The sequence below is a fragment of the Spermophilus citellus genome (genome assembly GCF_964194105.1).
Source record: "Spermophilus citellus genome assembly, chromosome: 13".
Lineage (NCBI taxonomy): Eukaryota > Metazoa > Chordata > Mammalia > Rodentia > Sciuridae > Spermophilus > Spermophilus citellus.
This window is the reverse complement of record NC_138193.1, coordinates 110,368,698-110,382,088: the sequence shown is the minus strand read 5'-3', so window position 1 is coordinate 110,382,088 and position 13,391 is coordinate 110,368,698. Positions and strand designations below refer to the sequence as shown.

Below are 13,391 nucleotides of genomic sequence, written 5' to 3'. Positions count from 1 at the left end.
TCTATCATTGGTTTTCTTCTCCTAGTTATTTGTCTTAGGAAAAGTACTCAGCAGCCCTAGTAAAAACTTGAGTGTCATTCTACTGTATCCTTTGGCCTCACTCCCCCTTGCCTTCAAATGTTCAAGAGTCACACAAATCCCAGGAAGTAATTTTCTCTAAGAAGTCAAGACAGCACTTAGAAACCTCAAAGAATCAAAGTACACTGCAGAAACATGTATCCCCCCTCTCTTTAAATATATACCACAGAGGGAAAAGACTTAATCTTGCCTAGATTTTATATATACACACATGCATAGTGAGTATGTGTATATAAATATGCAGTACATTTAACATATATGCGTTAGTAGAGATTAGTAAGAACAAGACTTGACTACAATTTGACAATGTATGAAGTAAATATATTTTAATGACACAGATGAGTTCAAAATACCAATGACCATTCTTCACAGAACTACAAAAATCAATCCCTAAATTCGTTTGGAAAAATAGCCAAGGCAATTGTGAACAAGAAAAGTGTTGCAGGAGGCACCTCAAATTATACTACAGAGCTATAGTAACAAAAATAGCATGGTACTGGTATCAAAATAGACATGAAGTCCAATAGAATAGAAGACAGAGATAAGCCCACATAGTTAAGAGCCATCTGATACTTGACAAATGCACCAAAAATGTATGTAGGAAGAGCCAGGTGCAGTGCCACATGCCTGTAATCTCAGCTGCTCTGGAGGCTGAGATAGGAGGATGGAGAGTTCAAAGCCAGCCTCAGCGATAGTGAGGCACTATGCAACTCAGTGAGACCCTGTCTCTAAATAAAATACAAAATAGGGCTGGGGATGTGGCTCAGTGGTTGAGTGCCCTTGAGCTCAATCCCTAGTACGTACCCCCCCAAAATGTGAAGACAACCTTTCAAACAAATGGCACTGGGAAAACTAGACAAACTGGATATCCATAGGTATAAGAATGAAATGAGATCTCTACCTTTCACCCTGCCCAAAAGTCAAATCCAAATGGATTAGAATTAGGAATTAGGGGGCTGGAGCTGGGGCTCAGTGGTAGAGCCCTTGCCTAGCACATGTGAGGCACTCGGTTTGATCCTCAGAACCACATTAAAAAAATAATAATAATAATTAGGAATTAGACCAGAAACCATGCAACTATTAGAAAAATACATAGGCTCAACACTCCATCATATGGATGCAGGCACTGAAACAAGACCTGCAGAGCTTAAGAAATAAAAACCAAGAATCAATAAGTGGGATGCCATCAAATTGAAAAGCTTCTGCACAGCAAAGGAAATGATTAAGAGAGTGAAGAGACATTCTACAGAATGGCAAGAAAATCTTGGCCTCTGACAGGGGATTAATATCCAGAATTAGATTTCAAAAAAACAAAACAAAACAAAACAAAACAAAACAAAACAAAACAAAACAAAACAAAACACCAAAAAAAACCCCAAATAGCCCAATGGTCAAAAGAATTTTTCAAAAGAAATACAAATGGCCAACAAACATATGAAAAAACGTTCAACATCTCTAGTAATCAGAGAAACACAAATCAAAAACCATCTCACTCCAGTTAGAATGGCAATCATCAAGAACACAATAATATCTCAGGTGAGGATGTGGGGGTGGGGTGGTATAATCATACATTGCTGGTGGGACTGCAAATTAGTACTTTGGAAAGCAGTGTGAAGATTCCACAAAAATCCAGGAACGGACATACCATGTGACCCAGATGTCCCAGTCCTTGATATTTCTCCCAAAGAACTAAAATCAGCATACTAAGTGATACAGCCATTTCAATATTTACAACAGCACAATTCATAATAGCCAAATTAGGAAATCGACCCAAATGTCCATCAGTAGGTGAACAGATCAAGAAAATGTTGTAAATATACACAATGACATTTTACTCAGCCATAAAGAAGAATGAAATAAAGGCTTTGCTGGTAAATAGTTAAAATCATGTTAAGTGGGGCTGGGGATGTGGCTCAAGCGGTGCCTTGCTTGCCTGGCATGCGTGCGGCCCGGGTTCGATCCTCAGCACCACATACCAACAAAGATGTTCTATCCACCGATACGATAACTGGAAAATAAATATTTTTTTTTTTTTAAAGAGAGAGTGAGAGAGAGGAGAGAGAGAGAGAGAGAGAGAGAGAGAGAATTTTTAATATTTATTTCTTAGTTCTCGGCGGACACAACATCTTTGTTGGTATGTGGTGCTGAGGATCGAACCCGGGCCGCACGTACACCAGGCGAGCGTGCTACCGCTTGAGCCACATCCCCAGCCCCGAAAATAAATATTGAGAAAAAATTCTCTCTCTCAAAAAGAAAGAACTGCTAGGTTTAAAAATAAATAAATAAACTTAAAAAAAATTTTAAAAAAAAAATCATGTTAAGTGAAATAAATCAGAGTCAGAAAATCAACAGCCAAACATTTTTCTCTCATATGTAAAAGTTAGAGCAAAACAAGGGAAAGAAGATGGTGGGGGAGGGAATAGGATATCATAAATATATAGGTAAGATCAGTAGAGTAAAAGAATGAGAAGTAGGGAGGGAAAAAGTGAAAAGGAAAGAAATATAAAATGAATTTAACAAAATAATGTTATAACTTATATATGTACTAAAAAGAATTTCACCTTTATGTACATGTAGAAAATATCAAATCAAATTCCTTTATGTACATGTAGAAAATATCAAATCCAAATACTATCAATAGTTATAATGCTCTAATTGAAAAAAAAAAATGAGTAGATCAGAAAAAACTATGAGAGTCATGGAAATAGAAAAGGGACAGGCACTGTAGGAGAAAGATCCAATACATGGCCTACGAGAGTATGAATCCTGGTCAATGCACTGACAAATCCACCCTGACTCTAGAGACGTCCGTCATTACACATTTGAGCAGCGATCCAATTGCTCTTGTTATCATGCCACATTCATTAAGCCAACTTTTTGATTATGACTTGATTCCTATTTATCTCCCTCCTGAAAGAAAACACACCAGTCATGTCAACAGAAGTAATGCAATCCTTGTGTTATTCCTCAATGTAAATGAATAAACTAAGTTTTTTGTTTTATACAATCATCACATGAGCAATAATCAATATTGCACATCTATCCTTGAAAAATGGCTCCACCCTGATTAAAGCTAAAGGCCACACCAAGAATTGCAGCAAACTCAAAAGTGCTAATGTGGGAAATATCACTCTCCATCCACATTTCCAGTTTTTATGTAGTGTTACATGGCTGAGTATTTTTATATTTTGAAATATATATAATAAATTTATTTCCAAACCATTTCTATACTTCTCCTAATTATTCTACTTCCCTCTTATTTTCCAACCACCCAAGCTCATCAGCACTGCCTTGGACTTTTCACTTTGCATTTCACATTCCACCAGCTTTCAAGTCCTACTGATTCTATTTCCCTAAAAATATTTTCCCCCCATCTCTTCAGTGACATTCCTCCTCCCTCACCTTGGCACTGGAGATTGGACCCCAGGGCCTTTTACATAGAAAGTATGCACTCTGCCACCGAGTTACACCCTGAGCCTGCATTCCTAGTACTATTATTCAAGTTAATCATATCATTTCACCTCAACAAATCCAATAACCTAACTGACTGCCAGGTTTTAGGGCTGACCTTTTCTCTAATACATTTTGTACCCTGCGGATAGATTAACCTTAAATTCCATTTGGGGTATATTCATTCCCCACTCAAAAACCCCAAAGGCCTATCAAAGAAAAAACTTCTCATTCAAGTCCTACAGACCCCAACCTAGAGCTTCTAGGTAATGTAAATTGTAAGAGATACTGATTCAATCATCACAGAAACAGGGTGAGAAATGTATTTTCCCTAATGTACTACACAAATATAGTTATTCTATTTGTTACACAAAAGGGGTTATATAAAAGGAATTGGAAAGCATTGTCCTAATTTAATCAACCTTATTTCTATTATTATCATTCCTGTACCAGCAGAAGGAGTATGGAGTAACGATAAGGTACCTCCCAAACACTGAATTGGCCTCCCCAAAAGCCAAACATATAAGCATTCTTTATGTTGGATACTAGAAATACACAGGTAAAAAGTAAAAAGAAATTTGCTTTTCTTTTTTAGGGGGAGGTGGGGGGGGGGTTGAATCCAGGGCCTTATCCATCCAAGGCAAGTATTCTACCAACTGAGCTATATCCCCAGCTCAAAAAGTGAAAAGAAAAAGCAAAATACTGGCAGTATCTCCAGCACTATCCAGAAGAGGATAATTGGGTCTGTGAACAGTCTTCCATAGTGAAACAGTTATACTGACGCTGCATACAGTGCTGGAGTACCCAGCCCTTATGATCATCCAACTACAGCTTCTTATGCTCACCAAGCAATCTTCTGACACTAACTTGGATCTTCCTGCCAATTTCCCTGTAAGTGTTGGGCCCATTAACACATGCCTATAATTCCAGCAACTGGAAAGGCTGAGATAGGAGGACTGCAAATTCAAGGCCAGCCTCGATAACTAGTAAGACCTTGTCTAAAAATAAAAATTTAAGAAGGGCTAGGGATGTAGCTCAAAGGCTCCTCTGTTCAACCCCCAGTACCACAGGAAAAGAAAGGTGGGGGTTGACGGGAGGTCTGGAAATGTGGTTCAGTGGTATAACAGAAAGATCCTGGATTCAATACCAAGTACTTCAAAATAAATAAAATAATGCTACAAGCAATAAAACATGTTTAAAGAATGACTCACTCTCTGCCTGATTTCTAATCCTTGTAGCTCCCCTCTAGATGTACCAACTGATTTAGAGGTCAAAGGCTAAGGAGACAAATCCTAGACCATAAATGTATACTACTATAATAACCTGTCCAGCACCCCTACCCTACAAACACTTCTTCCTTATCCTAATTTAAATGAGGTAAATTCCTAAAAAATATAATCTCCAACTTATATTTATTAAAATTCATGCAACTCTGGAGTATTCATTAATGTAAATATGCTTTTCTGGGAGAAAGCTGAGTAACATCAGTAAAAATCACACTATAAAAAAGGCATTAAAAAATTTTTTTTTTGGTGGGTACTAGGGATTGAACCCAGGACCACATGCATACTAAGCAAATGCTCTACCACTGGAGCTACACACTCAGCTCTTTTAATTTTAATTTTTAAAAAAAAATTTTTTTGGGGGGGTATTAGGGCTTTAACCCAGGGGTGGATTCACCAATGAGCTACATCCCCAGATCTTTGCCAAATTGCTGAAGCTGGCCTTGAACTTGTATTTCTCCTGCTTCAGTCTCCAGAGATGCTGGGATTACAGGTGTGCACCATATCATGTCTGGTTTGGGGTCTGATTCTAATAGTATCAAAAAAAGACCTAATATCAGCTAGAATACTTCTTAAAATAATGTCATGAGGCCGAGCATGGTGGCTCACACCTATAATCCCAGCAACTCAGGAGGCTAAGGCAAAAGGATTGCAAGTTCAAGGCCAGCCTCGGCAACTTAAGTGAGGCCCTAAGCAATTTTGAGATCCTGTCTCAAAAATGAAAAGGGCACGGGATGTGGCTCAGTGGTTAAGCTGGGTTCAAGTCCCAGTACCTCCCCAAAAAAGTCATGAATTAATATAAGTTGTCCTGATGTCAAGGAATTTATATACTCTTTAGACCTAAGTGAGTATTTGCCATTTAAGTTACAGTGAAAGCAAAAATAAGCAAAATGGAAATTGTGGGCAAATTTGAGTGAAAACCTACAGGCTAAGAGACAAAGGGAGGAGGAAGAAGAAGGTAAAAAAAAATCCAACATTCTGTATAACAAGAAAGAACTTACTTGTCTGCCCCAAATAAAATTCCTAAATCCTTTTTCCTGGTCCATAAGATCCCTAGCCACCTCTATTCCATGACACAGACAAAATTTACAATAATATTGCCATCAGCCTAACATCTGCTACAGCACAATAGTGTCTTATGGAGGACTGGACAGCCTTTTATGAGCTTGGTGCATTCTACTGCCCCCAAACAATCAGCCACCTAGAAGAAAAAAGAAATAAGAAAAGAAAAACAATAAAGAGCTGAGCGTGGCATACTCCTGCAATTCCAGTGACTCAGGAGGCTGAGGAAGAAGCACGGCAAGTTTGAGGCTAGCCTCAGCAACTTCACGGCAAGTTTGAGGCTAGCCTCAGCAACTTAACGAGATCTTATATTAAAATAAAGAAAAATAAAAAGAGCTTGGAGATGTGGCTCAGAGATTAATGCCCCTGGGTTCAATCTCACATGCCAAAAAAAAAAAAAAAAAAAAAAAAAAAAAAAAAAAAAGAACCTCAAAACCACCTATAAACCAAAACAAGATAAACCAAATAAAACCAGTATACTATATTTGATTCCTTACTGCTTACTGCCTCTATTTATCAGCTTTCTTACAGGGCACAAAAGGAAGAAAAGGATCAAGAGAAATTAAACTTAATGGATTACTGACTATCTTCAACTAATTACTGGGTATAACAGTAAAAAAAAAAAAACCTTAGAAATAAAAACAATGCTTACTAGTACATTGGGGGGAGGATGAAATCCTCATTATTCTTTTTTCTTAAATATTCATTTTTAAATATCCAAAGATATTGGACACAATATCTTTGTTTTTATGTGGTGCTGAGGACTGAACCCAGGGCCCCGTGCTTGCTAGGTGAGCGCACTACCACTGAGCCACAACGCCAGCCCAGAAATCCTTATTCTTATATACATTTACAGTTTACCACAAATACTAATCTGAATTGGGTGCAATTTATTTTGGAGAAAGGCACAAGAGGAATGTACAACACTGATAAACTCCAGACAATATACAACTGGGTCTCATTACAGACTTGGTGAAAAGGAAAATATTACATAAATGTATTCAGGCTTATGGAGAGGAGAGCAAAGAAAAGAAAATATACCAGGCATGCTGATGCACTCCTGTAATGCCAGCTACTTGGAGGCTGAGGCAGGAGGATTGCCAAATTTCAAGGCCAGCTTGGGAAACTCAGAGAAGCCCTGCCTCAGAAAAAATAAATAAATAAATAAAAGAGAAATTTTGGAGATGTACCTTAGTAATCCTCAGTACTTCCCCTTTCCAAAAGAAAAAAAAGGATAAAGGGCATTATATAAGAAAGATCCACAGGTGGTTCCATGTGGCTGGAGCACAGAGTCAATGAAGAAAAAGGCTGTTAGGTTTCAGATGACGATAAAGAACCTGGGCTTCCCTTTATTGGTGATGTCTGTGCTATTACAACCCCTAGGACTTATCAACAACACTAGCACATATTAAAACAGAAGGAGGGAGCACTCTGGTGGAAGAGCATGTACCACCAGCGTGCAAGTGCTTCCCTATCGCCACCAAGGAGAATTCAGAAAAAGGCAAGATGATCGTGGAAGAATGGGATCTATAAGGGAAGGCTCTACAACAAAAGGCACCTTCTCTATTCTAGAAAAGGTGGATCTGAGTTCCACAGCTCACTAGCTGGTTATCAGTCTGGGCTTGGGAAGGGAGGATGAGGAATGACTGACTATTAATGGGTTCAAGATTCTTTTTGTGGTAATGAAAATGTTTTGGAATTAGTAGTGGTGGCTGCAAAACTTTAAGAATAAATTAAAAGCCACTTAACACTTAGCACTTATGGTATTTGAATTATACTTGGTTAAAACAAACAAAAAAAAGAACTAGCGGGGCATAGTAACACAAGGATCACAAGTCCAAAGCCAACCTCAGCAACTCAGTGAGACCCAGTCTCAAACTTAAAAATTTTTTTAAAAGGCTGGGAATGTGGCTTAGTGGTAAAGCACCCATGTGTTTAATCCCCAGTAATTAACAAAATAAAAAACAAAACAAAAAAACGTGAACAAGTTATTAAATAAAGACAACTAAGCCAAACTATTTTATAAACTTTTCTTTAAAACCGTAGAGGAAGGTGATTCAATTATTTTTTTTAAGTTCCTCAGAGGAATGAATTTCCTTCAGAAAAATTTATTGTGTGGGGGCCGGGGATGTGGCCCAAGCGGTAGCGCGCTCGCCTGGCATGCATGTGGCCCGGGTTCGATCCTCAGCACCACATACCAACAAAGATGTTGTGTCTGCTGAGAACTAAAAAAATAAGTAAATAAATAAAATTAAAAAAAAATTTATTGTGTGGTAACCATTACAAAGAATTTTAAATGGTGCTACAATTTTTAGTGTTGTTTTATTTTTGAAAATGTTAAAAAACCACTAACAAAAAAAGCACACAAGACAAAAATGGTTCAACAGTACTTACAAAAAAGTTCAGGGCTCTTATGGATAATTTGTGATCATCATTCATTCCCTTATTCCTATTTTCTTCATAAATTCTCTAATCATAAATTCTACCACCACACGAAAAAGTACTATATCTTATCAAAAATATCAGAGGGCTGGTACTCACAACCCTAGTAGGTCCATCAGACTCAACAGATTTGGCAGTTGAATCTGCTGCTCTGATATGCTGATAATGAATTAAAAGGAAACTAGTTGTAATCTGGCTGAAATATTGTTTTATAAACACCTACAAGACCATTCACATTAAAAGCAGAGTTCAGAAACCTGCCTTGAGCAAAAATAAATCACTGCTGGGCAACTTAGCAAGGAAGGCCCTCTGAAGTCCTTCAGGGCAGCAGGCCCTGCCTGCTGAACCTGTCTGTGTGTTCCCCCAGGACCAAGACCTCTTCAGTTCAGCACCTTGATGATGAAGCCCAAGGCAAGAAGCCAGAGCTAGAGCTAAACTCGGACCTTGAGGCCCAGCTGCAGGAACTCAACATCACAGCAGCAAGGAGAGCTAAGTTGGAGATAGCCAGAAAGATGTAACTTTTGTTCCAGGTCCTCAAATGAAATCTTTCCAGAAAATCCAAGTCCAGCTAGTGCATGAATTGGAGAAAAAGTTCAGCGAGAAGCATATAGTCTTTACTGCTCAGAGAGTTCTGTCTAAGCCAACTAGAGAGGTCACACCAAAAAAAAAAAAAAAAAGCATCCCAGGAACTGACAACTGGTTTCTTGAGAAACCAGTTTTTCCAAGTGAAATTGTATACAAGAAGAGATCTGCAGAAAAACTTGGCAGCTGCTCATAAAAGTTCATCTGCACAAGGTACAGCAGAACGTGAAAGATTATCAGAATGGTTTCTCTCTTGACCTCAACTAGCAGTGATCCATGGATCTGGGTTAGAAGCTCTGACAGACAGATTCAACCAGGCCCAGGTCTTTGACAATAGTGAGATAAACAGCGCCAGGTCAAGGTCACGCTGGCAGACTAGTGTTTGGGTTCCTGAACAACAATGCATGTGATGAAGCAGGACAGGTTCCACATGTATGAAGGACACCCACTCTGGAAGGTGACACTCCCTGTGAGGGTCTTCTGGCTTCCAGGTGTGGACACCTTGGCAGTCACAATGCAGCTGAAGGACTCAACCTCAAGTCTGAGGTTGGAGATATCTTGCTGATCCATAATCACATTAAACTAACTGGCCTCTGTGGCCAGAACCCTCTCAAAGGGCTTAATGACCAAAGATTTGGAGTTCATTTTCCTGCCGTGTCTGATGCTTACAACTAGAATACGAGGCAGAAGGCTCTCAGTACCTAGAAACAAATAGGGGAGCTACGTGAAAGTACCTACATGTTGGTGGCAGGCCCGAATTTTGAGACTGTGGCAGAATGGCATCTGCTGCAGAAGCATGGTGAGTGGATACTGCTGGCATGAGCACAGTACCAGAAGTTACAATTGCACAGCACTGTGGACTTTGGTTTCTCTCTCATCATTAATAAGGTTATCATAGATTATGAAAACCTGGAGAAGGCCAATCACAAGGAATATTAGAGGCTGGGAAACAAGCTGCACAGAAACTGTTTGTCTCCATTTTTGTGGTCAGTATTCTACCCCCTGGCCATACCAGTTGACCAACACTGGTCTGGCTCCTAATGGGATCCAAGTAGTTACTACATACTTCGGCCCTGAGCTGGGGTCATGTGCCCTGCTCTTATGTAGTAACAGAAAGGAAAGGAGCAGATCCTTATCTTTCACCTTCCCCACTTTCTCCTACCAGACTCTTCTAGTACCAGGTTCTCTTGCTTAGTTGTCTTCCCAAAGTAGTTTACTTTCACTTCTATTCTGTAAGAGCTGGAACCCATAGTCTATCACACATATGGATGGATATGCTTGTGGTATGATGTAGTTTTTTAAATTTCACGACTTTATTTTTTTATTTTATTTTTTTAAAGAGAGAGTGAGAGAGGAGAGAGAGAGAGAATTTTTAATATTTATTTTTTAGTTCTCGGCGGACACAACATCTTTGTTGGTATGTGGTGCTGAGGATCGAACCTGGGCCGCACGCATGCCAGTCGAACGCGCTACCGCTTGAGCCACATCCCCAGCCCACGACTTTATTTAATACTATCATGTTTTAAGAATAAGGAGAGATGAAATTCTTTTAAAAATGGTGTGTAGTTGGGAATGTAAAGCAATGCTACTATTCTAATTTTGTTGTTATTCTTTTTTTAGAAAAATTAATTCTACTCACTCGAGGTACCTACAGCAGTCAAATTCATAAAGCAAAAAGAAGAATGGTGATTGGCAGAGGTTGAGGATAAAGAATACAGTGTTTAATGGGGTCTAGAGTTGGAGATAAGAAAGTTCTGCTGATAGATGGGTTGCACACAGTATGAATGTAGTTAATGCCACAGAATTTACACTTAAAATAGTAAATTTTATTTTGTATGTTTTATAATTTAAAATGCTAACTTCTTGCTGTCTGAGGTGGCCTCCGGGAGCCTGTGACTTCTGCACAATGTCCTGCCCTCAATAAGACTTCATGCCCCCAGAGTAAGCTAACTCTTCCTCCTTTAGTTCCTGCAATTGAACCCAGTGGTGCTAATCCCGGAGCTACATCCCAGCCCTTTGGGAGAGTCTGGTGAAATTGTCCAGGCTCGCCTACTATTGCTGCAGTCCTCTGGGGATTACAGCCTTGAGCATGCCCACCCTGGCCTCAGCTAATTGTTCACATGAAGACTAGCATATTGAGAAGGCCAGGGGTTGAGAACCCTGGTCTCATGCACCCTACTAGGAACCCCCACCTAAAGAGGACATGCAGGGGTTAAATGGGAATGTGGTTTCCCCTAGATGTGACCCTTAAGTCTAGCCTATTTTCAATATGCAGAATTTCTAGTGGCCAGTAGTTTTGAGTTTCCTGTTCCAATTGGGGAAATGTCCAAACCTAACCCTCAGCTACACAGGGAATTCAGAGATTTACAGACTTTTCAGTGTTGCCTGGGTTCTCTGTGCCTTTGATTCCCCCCTTCCAAAGGGCCCCCAAGGGAGACGGGAGTCTGGGGAGCTGCCAGAGGCTTAGCCATTGCTGAGACCTGCTTGGGAAGGTGGCTCCCTGCATTGGACCTGGGCCAAGTAGTTGGCATGGCAGGCAAGAGCTACAACCCAGCTGAACATTGTCTTTAATAAACTGTTTTCTTTGGGAAAAAAAAAATGTTAACTTCTAATGGGTTTATTTTTCTAAATGAGTCAGTCAGTAATTATCTCAAATGACTTATAGAAACTTTAAATTTGTAATCATGTAAAATATCCATAGATTTAATCTATATAAAAAAAAACTTTTAAGGGCCATGATATTTTAAAAAAATATATATTGTTTTAGTTGTAGATGGACACAATACCATTATTTTATTTATGTGGTGCTGAGGATCGAACCCAGTAGCTCACACGTGCTAGGAAAGTGCTTTACCACTGAGTCATAGCCTCAGCCCCAAGGGCCACGATTTTTTGAGTTGTACAAAGGCGTCCTGAGACCAAGTGTGTGAACCACTGCCCTAGAATATGGTCCATTATGGAAGTCAGCAACTTGTAATTCTGTCAATCTAACACTCATCACCAAATGCAAGTTTATCAACCACACCTTGTAAGTGGATATCTCACCTTTCTGTACATTCTCATATCTTGAGGACAAAACACAGGCTGCAGTACTTGTTTTTGTTGGTGGCTGTAGATATACCCAGTTAGTGATGTGGAGTATCATACCTCAATACATAGCAACCAACACTTTCAGTGGATACTCATGTACCCTCCACCTAGATCCTATCATTAACCTTCTACATTTACATACAACGCAATGCACAACCTAGATGTACAGTGGGATGCTGAGAGATGCATGTACTTGTGTAACCAAAACCTGTAACAAAGAACCATAAACATCCGAGAAGGTTTTCCCCAGTCCCTTCCTAGTCAACCACGTGCCTCTTCCCCAGAGGCCACTAGTCTTCTCTTGAATCATATAAAATTTGTTTATTCTAAAATTTCATATACATGGAATCACACACTAAGTAATTTTTCATGCAGTTTCTTTCACTTTCCATGTTTTTGAAATTCACTCATAACATGTTTCAGTAGTTCATTTCTTTATCACTAAGTAGTATTCCATTTATTAACATGCCAGTATCTATCCATTTTCCTATTATTGGAATGTTTCAGCTTTCTGCTCTTAGAATACAGCTGCTATGGAGATTATATATATATAAGTACTGGGGATCGAATCAAGGAGTACCTAACCACTGAGACACATCCCCAGACCCCTTTTTAATATTTTATTAGAGACAAGGTCTTGCTGAGTTGCTAAGTGCCTCACTAAGTTGCTGAGACTGGATTTGAACTGGTGACATGCCTGCCTCAGCCTTCTGAGCCACTGGGATTACAGGTGTACATTATAGGTGCCATTGCACCTGGCTGGATATTCTTGAACAGGCCTTTTTCTAGACTTATGTGTTCATCTATCTTATGTAAACATCTAGGGGAGGGAACCCACCTCTTTTATTATAGTAAAGCTTAAACATATAGAAAGAGAGAATAATACAAAGAATTCCTACTTCATCCCTACCTCTCATTATTCTGAAGTGATAGATAAAACAACAGTGCCAACTCAAAGATATTTTCTGTTGTCACTTTGCTAAATGTAAAAACTGATCTTAATGATAAATATCATAAAAGAACATCATACATAATCAAGATTTTCCTAACTAGTAAACACTATGAACTAACAAATCCCATGCTATGGTATCATTTTTAAAAATTATTAACTGTCACTTTATTTCTGCTACAAAATTATGGTATCATTTTATAAGTGGAACTACATGAGGTGAAAGTTAGTTGTGATAACTAGCCCTTTGTGAGAAACAAGGTAGTCCTCATTACATCGGATGCTAAATAAACATGGAGGTAACAGTTTGATGCTTCCAGTAACTAGATTTTTGTTATCCTTACTACCTACCTGTGCTTGAGAAGGGGTAAAGAGAAATGACCATTCTCAACCACTGCTGCTGACAGTGTAAACTCACAATCTTTTCAGAGGGCTTTCTAGGGAAATGCAAATCT

General features: G+C 39.1%; 1 protein-coding gene and 1 pseudogene across 2 annotated transcripts in view; one reads left to right on the top strand and one right to left on the bottom strand.

Annotated features, from left to right (window-relative positions):
- The window catches only part of YWHAQ (tyrosine 3-monooxygenase/tryptophan 5-monooxygenase activation protein theta), a 35,031-nt gene that overhangs the window by 15,030 nt on the left and 6,610 nt on the right, over window positions 1-13,391 (bottom strand). The gene's annotated exons all lie outside the window — the stretch shown is intronic.
- LOC308632423 (purine nucleoside phosphorylase-like) lies at window positions 9,161-9,916 on the top strand (annotated as a pseudogene). The gene has a single exon. The product of its transcript is annotated as a purine nucleoside phosphorylase-like (transcript).